The following is a 10,755-nucleotide window of genomic DNA, read 5'->3' on the forward strand; positions in this document are numbered from 1 at the left end:
TTGTTGTGATGCCTCGTGTAAGGAGGAGAAATACGTACCATCACGTTTCCGACTTTGATAAAGGTCGGATTGTAGCCTATCGCGATTACGGTTTATCGTATCGCGACATTGCTGCTCGCGTTGGTCGAGATCCCATGACTGTTAGTAGAATATGGAATCGGTGGGTTCAGGAGGGTAATACGGAAAGCCGGGCTGGATCACAACGGCCTCGTATAACTAGCAGTCAAGATGACAGGCATCTGTAACGGATCGTGCAGCCTCGTCTCGATCCCTGAGTCAACAGATGGGGACGTTTGCAAGACAAGAACCATCTGCACGAACAGTTCGACGACGTTTGCAGCTGCGTGGGCTATCAGCTCCGAGACCATGGCTGCAGTTACCCTTGACGCTGCATCACAGACAGGAGCGCCTGCGATGGTGTACCCAACGATGAATCTGCCTGCACGAATGGCAAAACGTCATTTTTTTCGGATGAATCCAGGTTCTGTTTAGAGCATCATGATGGTTCGCAACCGTGTTTGGCCACATCGCGGTGAACGCACATTGGAAGCGTGTATTCGTCATCGCCATAGTGACGTATCACCGGGCGTGATGGTATGGGCTGCCTTTGGTTACTCGTCTCGGTCACCTCTTGTTCGCATTTACGGCACTTTGAACAGTGAACGTTACATTTCAGATGTGTTAAGACCGTAGCTCTACCCTTCATTCGATCCCTGAGAAACCCTACATTTCAGAAGGATAATGCGCGACTGCATGTTGCAGTTCCTGTACGGGCCTTTCTGGATACAGAAAATGTTCGACTGCTTCCCTGGCCAGCACATTCTCCAGATCTCTCACCAATTGAAAACATCTGGTCAATGGTGGCCGAGCAACTGGCTCGTCACAATACGCCATTCGCTACCCTTGATGAACTGTGGTATCACGTTGAAGCTGCTGTACACGCCATCCAATCTCTGCTGGACTCAACGCCCAGGTGTATCAAGACCGTTATTGAGGCCAGAGGTGGTTGTTCTGGGTACTGATTTCTCAGGATCTATGCACCCAAACTGCGTGAAAATGTAATCACATGTCAGTTGTAGTATATTGTATTTGTCCGAAGAATACCCGTTTATCATTAGTATTTCTCCTTGGTGTAGCAATTTTAATGGCCAGTAGTGTAATAACCCGATTGCACCTTTTGAACAACGATCTAATATAAACATAAATCGAAAAGAATATACACAATATTAAATAAATTTTGGCCAAATCCTGCTACCATACAGTTATAAGGACTATTGTTAAGCAAAGGAACAATACAAACATGAAATCAGATACTCGTCTCAAATCAGTGTTACGGAAGACGAATGGAAGAACTAGATACGTTTGAAGTGTTCTGGGAACGTGCTGTGAATCTGCAAAGAAGATCGGATACTAAATGCTAGTGGTACCAGTCACAGAACATTTTCTAGGTGTTTGGAGCCATTACGAAGTTGGAATTACAGAAAACATCGAACATTCGAAGACATCGTGCTAGGATTAAAACACGTCTGTGTAGGAGAAATTCTATGGGAATTAAAATGGGAATCCTTAGAAGAAAGATGATGTGTTTCTCGTGAATTTCTGTAGGGTAGGTTTAGATAACTTGTATTCGAATTAGTCTTTGTGACCATCATACTAACACCATTGTAAATTTCGCATAGCGATCACTAGAATAAGGGAAGAGAAATTAGGCGCCGGCCGTTGTGCCCGTGAGGTTCTAGGAGCTTCAGACTGGAACCAAGCTGCTGCGACGGTCGCAGATTGGAATCCTGCCTCGGGCATGGATGTGTGTGATGTCCTTAGGTTAGTTACGTTTAAGTAGTTCTAAGTCTAGGAGACTGATGACCACAGATGTTAAGTCCCATAGTGTTTAGAGCCATTTGAACCATTTGAAGAGAAATTAGGACCCTCGAAGAGACATTAGGACCCGTGAAGAGACATGTAGACAGTTTTTCCCTGGCTTAATATGCGAACGTATTAAGAAAGAAAACTGGTAATACTAATACGATGTATGCCCCACCGAGCGCTGTAGAGTGGTTTGCGAAGTATTTATGTACTTATAGGTCTCAATATATGATGTGCGTTCAGGAAGTGAAGCAATAATTTTTTTGTTGGTCAGTTTTAGTTCAAAATATAAATAATTTGTTATGGAACATCGAGAAATATTTCACATCACGCTCTAAAGTAACATGAAGTTACGATGGTTGACGGCGCTATACGTGGACTTGAAATTGGCTTCTGTAATAGAGGTGCCTTACAAGCAGAGAGCTGTCATTGACGTTCTTTGGTCGAAAACAAGAATGTCACAGATATTTATAGGCACTCGAAGAATTCTACGGAGATCTGGCAGTGAATAAAAGCACGGTCGGTCGTTGAGGGAGGCGTCTATTTTCGCAAACAGGTCACACAAACCTGTCTGATCTACCTCCTACCGCCCGGCTGCACACAGCAGTATCTCCTGCAATCTTAGGACGTGTGAACACTCCCATTCGAGGTGATTGACGGATCACAAACAAACACCGAGCTGGTGTACTCTACTTCTATGTTGGTAGTGCTGACATGATCGTCCACCTGTTGTGGTGCTCAGAGGTGTGTGCCCGTTGCGTTCGTAGCCGCTTAACAGAAGAGCATAATGACCAACGAAGGACCATTTGTGCGGAATTGCTTGCGCGATACAGGGCTGCGGGTCAATTCTTTGTCGAACACCGTCGTAGGCGATGAAAAGTGGTTTCATCACTTCGAAACGAAAATAAAACGCCAATCCATGGAGTGACTCCGCACCACATCACACCAAACCACACCACACCGACGACAAAATTCAAAGCCGCACCCTCAGATGATAAAGGCATGGCGATGGCCTTCTGGGACTCTGAAATGATTATTCTGAGCTTCTCCCTCATGATGCAGCCATCAAGTCTGTACAGTATTTTGCTGTCCTCAGGAAACTGAAGCAATTCAGCGTGTTCGTCGCCACAAAAATGCAAACGAACTTATCCTTCTCCATGACAACGTAAGGTCTCACCTAAGTCTGCACACCTGAGAGCAACTCACAAAACTTCACTGACTGTTTTCCCTCATACACCTTACAGCCTGGATCTCACAACTTCAGACTTCGATCTGTTTCGCGCAGTGAAGAATGCACTTCGCGGAAGGCACTGCTGGCATACGGGCCCAACCAGTAAAGTGCCTTAAGGTCGGAGATTACGATGAAAAATAGTTTTCTAGCGAAAAGAATGAGGAATAAGTGTACAGCATTCGTGATGAAGCCAACCCTCATTCAGGAAGAAACGTTTGCGCTGCTTATTGAACACCCCTCCCCCGTGATACGGTTTCAGATCGATTTCCTAGATGAATCCTAGTGAAGGATATTGCTAAATTTTTTTCACCTACTTAAAGTACAACAGAGAGGTGTCTTCGTGACAGAATATGAAATATTCATTGAGACGGAATCTTATAATGTGGTTTCAACTGCTTTAACGTTATGAAGACGAACGAAGTTGCTTCCAAGAACATTCCGTCTGCAATTCTGTTATTTGCTTTACCCGTCATGTGAAAGGCAGAATTACAATTTTCTTACGCGCTCACGCAGAAGGCAATTTCTTGAAAAATAAAGGCAGTAGTTCTTGCATGTCTGGTACGCTCCATATCACACCAATTGTATATTAGAACTCCATTACATTGAGCTTAAATTGTATCTCCTGGATATTATATTATTGCGTCCTGCAAAAAATATGTAACATAATTTCTTTTTCAAAGCGTACCGAGAAAGGAAAGAATTTAGTTCCACTACTCTTTAGTTCATTTTTATTCCAATATCGCCGTCCATTCTTTTGACATTTACAGACAGCACGCTATTTTTATTTCATGGCGGATGTGTCTCTCACCCAGCATCATTTCCATTCTTCTTTACTGAACTCGCTGCATTACGTAACAGGCGACAATATTTGTGATGGACTTACACGTCAGTCAAGAGAACATGCGTGTCAATATTGATTAATAAATACAAAACACAAAGCCTTCGTTCTTTGCTCGAGCGAATTCTCCAATAAGTTTTAGTGATCGAATTCAATTGGAGAGAAATTAGGAAATTAGTTAGTCGTACTGGACTATATTTCACCCCACACGTTAGCACGTATTTTCGATAGCGAACCATACAAGTCGTTGGGTGTCGAACCTAGGACAGAGCTGCTGAGCGGCCACCTGTCCCGTCAAAGCAGTACGGGACACCAACAATTATAAAAGGAGAGGGGTCCACCTCTCTATCAAGTACACACACACACACACACACACACACACACACACATATAGGAAAACAAACACACGACTCTTTTTCGTTTCCTTACGGAACAATGGGCAATAAATTGAAAGACCCCCTTGTAATAGGACGCGACACTTGTCTCTGACAGTGTTCTAGCAGTAGTGGACAACAAAAGATCCTGAGGAAGAACCCAGCAGAGGGGACGAAACGTCGAACATTTTAGAAGAAACATGACGCGGCCTAATAAACGAGAAGATTTTAACTTCAGAAACTAAAAGCAGATTCAGCTTTCACCTTTGGGTTCCAATCGCCGTTTACACAACGTTTTCCTTTTTTGTAAGGATGATACCAGAACTGGTAGTCCCATCTCGTTTATTCCCATTTCGGAACTCCTTTTCCCCTCAGCCAGTGCGCCTATTAGCCGCACGAAAAAGACTTCACTCAACTGTTTACAGTATTCAACATAGAGCGAGAACGCTTCTCAGTAGCACAGTCACTTTTTAATCCATCTGTTAATTTACATTAAAACTGTGTGCTGGGCCTGGACATGACATCGTAACCTTTGTCGTTGTGCAGTCGTACATGGATAGCTCTATCTTCTTGCTGGCAAAAGCAAAGCCTCTGGTTTCGAATATTGTTCCGGCACACTGTTTTAATCTGCCAAGAACTTTCAGTACAGCATACACTCCGCAGCAAAGTAAAAATTAATTCTGGAATTTGTTAAAAGCTTGGGATGTGGAACCACAAGAATAAAACACGAAATTAATCACCGACCTCTCTTCCATAACATTAAATAACTGCAAAATGAGTACAAAGATCAGGAATCGAAGGTCACCATGAACCAGGAAAATTTAGTTCATAAACGTGGTTGTTGATAACTCAGTCTAGAATGAAGATTATGAGAATGATTTATGCCAAGTGTTTTGAAAAGATTTCCTGACTTTAACGATCATGCCGAAAACTAAAAGCTTACAGTAGACCACTCACCAGCGTGCTGAGAATTGTGAGCTACTCCAGACAACTTACGTAGTCAAAGCCAAACATCTAATTGGACTGCTTGTGTCTTCTTCAAAAAAATGGTTCTAATGGCTCTGAGCCCTGTGGGACTTAACATCTATGATCATTCTGGATACAGAAAAAGTTCGACTGTTGCCCTGGCCAGCACATTCTCCAGACCTCTCACCAATTGAAAACGTCTGGTCAATGATGGCCGAGCAACTGGCTCTTCACAATACGCCAGTCACTACTTTTGATGAACTGTGGTATCATGTTGAAGCTGCTGTACACGCCACCCAATCTTTGTTTGACTCAACACCCAGGCGTAACAAGGCCGTTATTATGGCCAGACGTAGTTGTTCTGGGTAGTGATTTCTCAGGATTTATGCACCCAAATTCCGTGAAAATGTAATGGTTCAAAATGACTCTGAGCACTATGGGACTTAACATCTATGGTCATCAGTCCCCTAGAACTTAGAGCTACTTAAACCTAACTAACCTAAGGACATCACACAACACCCAGTCATCACGAGGCAGAGAAAATCCCTGACCCCGCCGGGAATCAAACCCGGGAACCCAGGTTCGCGAAGCGAGAACGCTACCGCACGACCACGAGCTGCCGACTTGCCTCTTCTCCTTTATGCTCTTGTTACTGTTACTATTAAAGCAAAAGATGAAAATTTCAAGTAGAGCACTCCACTGAACCAATTCACAAAACAACAAATTATCCTCTGTGTCTATTGTCAGTATACTTTACCTTAAGTGCTACTTCCCGCTTACTCGTACTTCAGGTGCATTTTTATTATTATCGTTAGTGAATTCTTTAGGGTGAATGGAGGCAGAATTTAGAGGAACTTTCTTACATGTTATACCGCTGAATATAAAATGTGAGAAGAACGCAGACAATGCGTAAAGCAGAGGAAATGTAGTGAGAGGGAGCACACAAAACAACTTACTTAAGGAGGAGGCTACTGCTCATTCTGGAATGAATTCGCTGGTGTCATCACCAGCATTCCAGAAAATCGCTGTCATGAAGCATGAGCATCCCCAAGAATCTGGTTGATTGATTGGTTGATTTGGGGAAGGGGACAAATCAGCGATGAAGTCAGTCCCATCGTGTTAGGGAAGGATGCGGGACGAAGCTGTCTGTGGTCTTTCAAAGAACCATCCCGGCATTTGCCTGAAGAGATTTAGGGAAAGCACGGAAAACCTAATCAGAATTTCAGGATGCTGGTTTGAACCGTCATCATCGCATTCGGGACGTCGACGGTTCAAACCCACACCTGGCCATCCTGATTTAGGTTTTCCGTGCTTTCCCTAAATCTCTTCAGGCAAATGCCGGGATGTCTCCTTTGAAAGGGCATGGCCAGCTTCCATCTCCATCCTTCTCTAACCCTGTGGGACCGATGTCATCGCTGTTTGGTCCCTTACTCCAAATCAACCAATCGATCAACTGGAACAGCATCCCTTTCCCCCCCCCCCTCTCTCTCTCTCTTTCTCTCTCCCTCCTCCCCCTCATGGGCAATGGCATTCTGTGATGTTATCATGCATTCAACCAATCCCTGGGAGGCTCTTGGTCACTAAGGTTGCAGCCAATGGCGTATAAGCTCAGCCCCCTAACCTTCAATAGTTTTAATTTTTGTAATTCGACTGCAAGAGTGCCACCGTTTGCTGTTTGCACTTTGCTGTGCCAGCTGCCAAAAAGAGGATTTGTATTAACAATGTGGTTATTATGAACAAAGTCAACCTACATGAGAGCAGCAGCTATCTTACTGATCCCATGCAAGACTTAGACAACTATTTGTCTTTCTGCAGTGATTGCGCATTTTATCTGACATGCTAAATTAATGATGTCACGGAATTTTCTGCATACATTGTATATTTCATGTGTTTATACGTGGGTGGCAGTATGCACACAAAATCGTTGCTGTGTTAATAGAATTAAGAACCGTGAGAGTATTTGGTTGTTGGTGTCTCTTATAATACATGAATTTATTAGTATCATTACAATTACACGATGCAGTAGCGAGTAGCTGACTTAAAAAATGCCGATGTGAGATACTTGGATAGCACAAAATGATGTCACCACCACATAGTCTTCAAAATGTTAGTCGTGTGCCACCAAATGCTCAAACTGGTAGTACTGCCTGCGCAATTGGCAGATACGTAGGACACTGATGCCTAAAATTGATAGATTTGCTGGCACTGATGAACTGAGAGCGGAACTGTTTAAATGGTAGGACACCAAAACTAGAAATAGCTAAAACTAGCTGTTAGATCGGCAAATTATTGGGACACCAAATGTGGAAAGTGGCAAACCGGCATGGAAAACATGTGGGTTAGGCCATACAATTGCTAAACTGGTAGGATGGCAAACCTGTAAACTGGCAATCTGGATGCGATATTGATAGTTTTGTATGACGTCATGTCTTGTCATTGGAATAATGGCAGTAAAAATAGTGAACTGGTAGAACATCAAACCTGGAAATGAGTGAAATTGCTATGCTAGGGGAAAATGCATATGTACTAACCGAAAGACGTGAACATTTCATGCAGATGCATAAATGGCTCCATTCTTGCGAATATGAATTTAAATTAAATATTCGAACGCTATTAATTAAATGGAGAAACATAAGATCAAAACTGGAGACCACGAAGTAGAAAGATAGATCCCTTATCATTTAGCTACAAAAAAGCAGGTCAGCAACTGCAAGCAGTTAATTCCATAAATTATCTGTGAGTACGCATTAGGAGTGATTTAAAATGGAATGACCATATAAAGTTGATCGTTTGGTAAACCAGATGCCAGACTGAGATTCACTGGAAGAATCCTGAGGAAATGCAATCCGAAAACGAAGTAGGTTACAGTACGCTTGTTCGCCCACTGCTTGAATACTGCCCAGCAGTGTGGGATCCGTACCAGATAGGGTTGATAGAAGAGATAGAGAAGACCCAACGGAGAGCAGCGCGCTTCGTTACAGGATCATTCAGTAATCGCGAAAGCGTTACGGAGCTGATAGATAAACACCAGTGGAAGACTCTGCAGGAGAGACGCTCAGTAGCTCGGTACGGGCTTTTGTTAAAGTTTCGAGAGCAAACCTTTCACCGAAGAGTCAAGCAGTATATTTCTCCCTCCTACGTATATCTCGCGAAGAGACCATGAGGATAAAATCAGAGAGATTAGAGCCCTCAGAGGAGCATATCTTCTTTCCACGAACAATACGAGACTGGAATAGAAGGTTGAACTGATAGAGGTACTTAAATGGACACCCTAGCTGGAAACAGGCGTTGATGTATTTCATGTGTGCCCCGACCGTGACTCGAACCCGGGATCTCCTGCTTACATGGCAGACGCTCTATCCATCTGAGCCACCGAGGGCACGGAGGATATCGCAACTGCAGGGACTTATCCCTTGCACGCTCCCCGTGAGACCCACATTCCCAACATGTCCGCACCACTACATTCGAGTGCCCCTGAGAGATGTTTACCCATCATACTCATTACTCGTGGCAGATTAATCTACCAAGTCCCGTACGAGTTCGGGCATAGCGTGCACGTTCCCGGCCATTGACCTTCTTGTGCGAACGCACACACTATTCCCGAACTCGTACGGTACTTGGTAGATTAATCTGCCACGAGTAATGAGTATGATGGGCAAACATCTCTTAGGCGCACTCGAATGTCGTGGTGTGGACATGTTGGGAATGTGGGTCTCACGGGGAGCGTGCAAGGGATACGTCCCTGCAGTCGCGCTATCCTCTGTGCCCTCGGTGGCTCAGATGGATAGACAGTCGTGTTCCGGCACTCGGCCAGTGCACATCGCGCGGTGACGAGCAGTAACGTGGGCCAGTGTTTACGTCGCGAGCAGTACTGAGGTGGAGAACTGAGCAGCGTGTCCGAGCGCTGTTAACGTTTGTTTCTGTACAACTGTTGTAAGTAAGATGTCGACAATTAACAGAGCGAACAGCGTTCAGTGTGTTTTCGATCACGCTGCCTTGCGACCGACGGCGTTTGAAATTCATGAGTGGATCTTTGAGGATTTGAAATTGCCTGAATATATATTCGACACGTTCCAGTTGGACATCGTGCAGTACTCGTAATTTATCAAATTTATTTCGAGTGACACTTATGAGAAATTCGTTGAGGAGCGTGTTGGTGTGAGACTATTCCGTCATAATGATGGCAGTATTAGTAATGTCCAAATCGTGCGTTCGGGATACGGAGTGAGAACCGTCAGGGTATTTAATGTGCCACCTGAGTGCCCTAATGATCTGATTGCACGTACTCTGTCACTGTACGGCGCTGTTTTGTCAGTTACAAATGAAAAATGGTCGAGTGCATATCGCTACCAAGTTAACAGCGGGGTGCGAAGTGTACGTGTAGACTTAAAAAAGCATATACCTTTGTATGTTGCCATTGGCGGCTGTCGTGCACAGGTAACTTACATTGGACAACCCCCTACCTGTTCGATCTGCCATTCAACAGAACATCTGCGGATGAACTGTACACGTCGATGTCCATTTCAACTTCCACGGGAACGTCCTGCAGCCGGTAGCGAAAAGCTTGCTCCACTATTGAGTGAGGTGGTCGCGGGGACTGTACCATCACCCCGACAGCCGGAACATGTTAGCGAGGAGGAGATGCCAGTTCAGGGGGAATGCAGTGCCACAGATATTCGCGGTAGGACGGACGTCGATTCGGCACCGTCATCCTCACCGGGGCAGTTACCGCTGGATACCAACGATGCGCCAGCCACCTCTGAAACTAAGCCGTGTGAGATACAGGAGCGGTTGCAGATCAGTTTGCCTGAACCACCCCTATCGGTAGAGACTGTAGTAGACACGAAGAAAGGCAGCCGAAGAAGAAGCAAAGGGAATAGTAGCAAAGAGGAAAAGTCGAATGATATGAGACCCGTACACATGTCAGAAAGAGGCAGCGAGACTGAACCACAATCTTCTTGCTCCGTGCGCTGCGAGGACATCGCGAGGCAAGAACAAACCAAACACCTGAAGGCACTGCTGAGAGGGAACAGAGCACCGTAACGGCTAAGAGGAAGAGCGAGTAGAGCAGCGAGCAGCTGCAGCAGCGCTCCCGCAGGAACTCGCTGACTTCAGTCGCAGCCCAGCGTGGTGGCCAGGCGGATGCAACCACGTTGACAGACTCAACCGGCGGTGGCGGGCAGGGCTGCGCGCGCACCGCGCAGCACCCCGGCAGCAATGAGCCGTGGTGGCAGCAGGACGAGGAGATGCAGCAGTAGCTGCTCTCGCGCATGACCATCGCGCTGCGACCTTCCCCTCCCTGACCCGTTATTGGTTTTGACATTTCGTTTCGTACTCCAAATGTTACCAACGAGTTTGGTTCACAGCCGGAGAGAAGGACGATTCAAAACTCAGAGCTCATTGTCCTCTGAACTATCATGTGTGACAGCCAAACCTACAACATTACCACACTTAACGTCAATAGAATTTAAAGTGCGGTGAAA

The 10,755-nt window shown here is 45.2% G+C and overlaps 1 non-coding gene across 1 annotated transcript; it reads right to left on the reverse strand.

Annotated features, from left to right (window-relative positions):
* Positions 1 to 8,577: 8,577 nt before the first annotated feature.
* Trnat-ugu (transfer RNA threonine (anticodon UGU)) lies at positions 8,578 to 8,652 on the reverse strand. The gene has a single exon. It is a non-coding gene; the product is annotated as a tRNA-Thr (tRNA).
* Positions 8,653 to 10,755: the final 2,103 nt, after the last annotated feature.

This window comes from Schistocerca gregaria, chromosome 4 (assembly GCF_023897955.1).
Source record: "Schistocerca gregaria isolate iqSchGreg1 chromosome 4, iqSchGreg1.2, whole genome shotgun sequence".
NCBI classification, from domain to species: domain Eukaryota; kingdom Metazoa; phylum Arthropoda; class Insecta; order Orthoptera; family Acrididae; genus Schistocerca; species Schistocerca gregaria.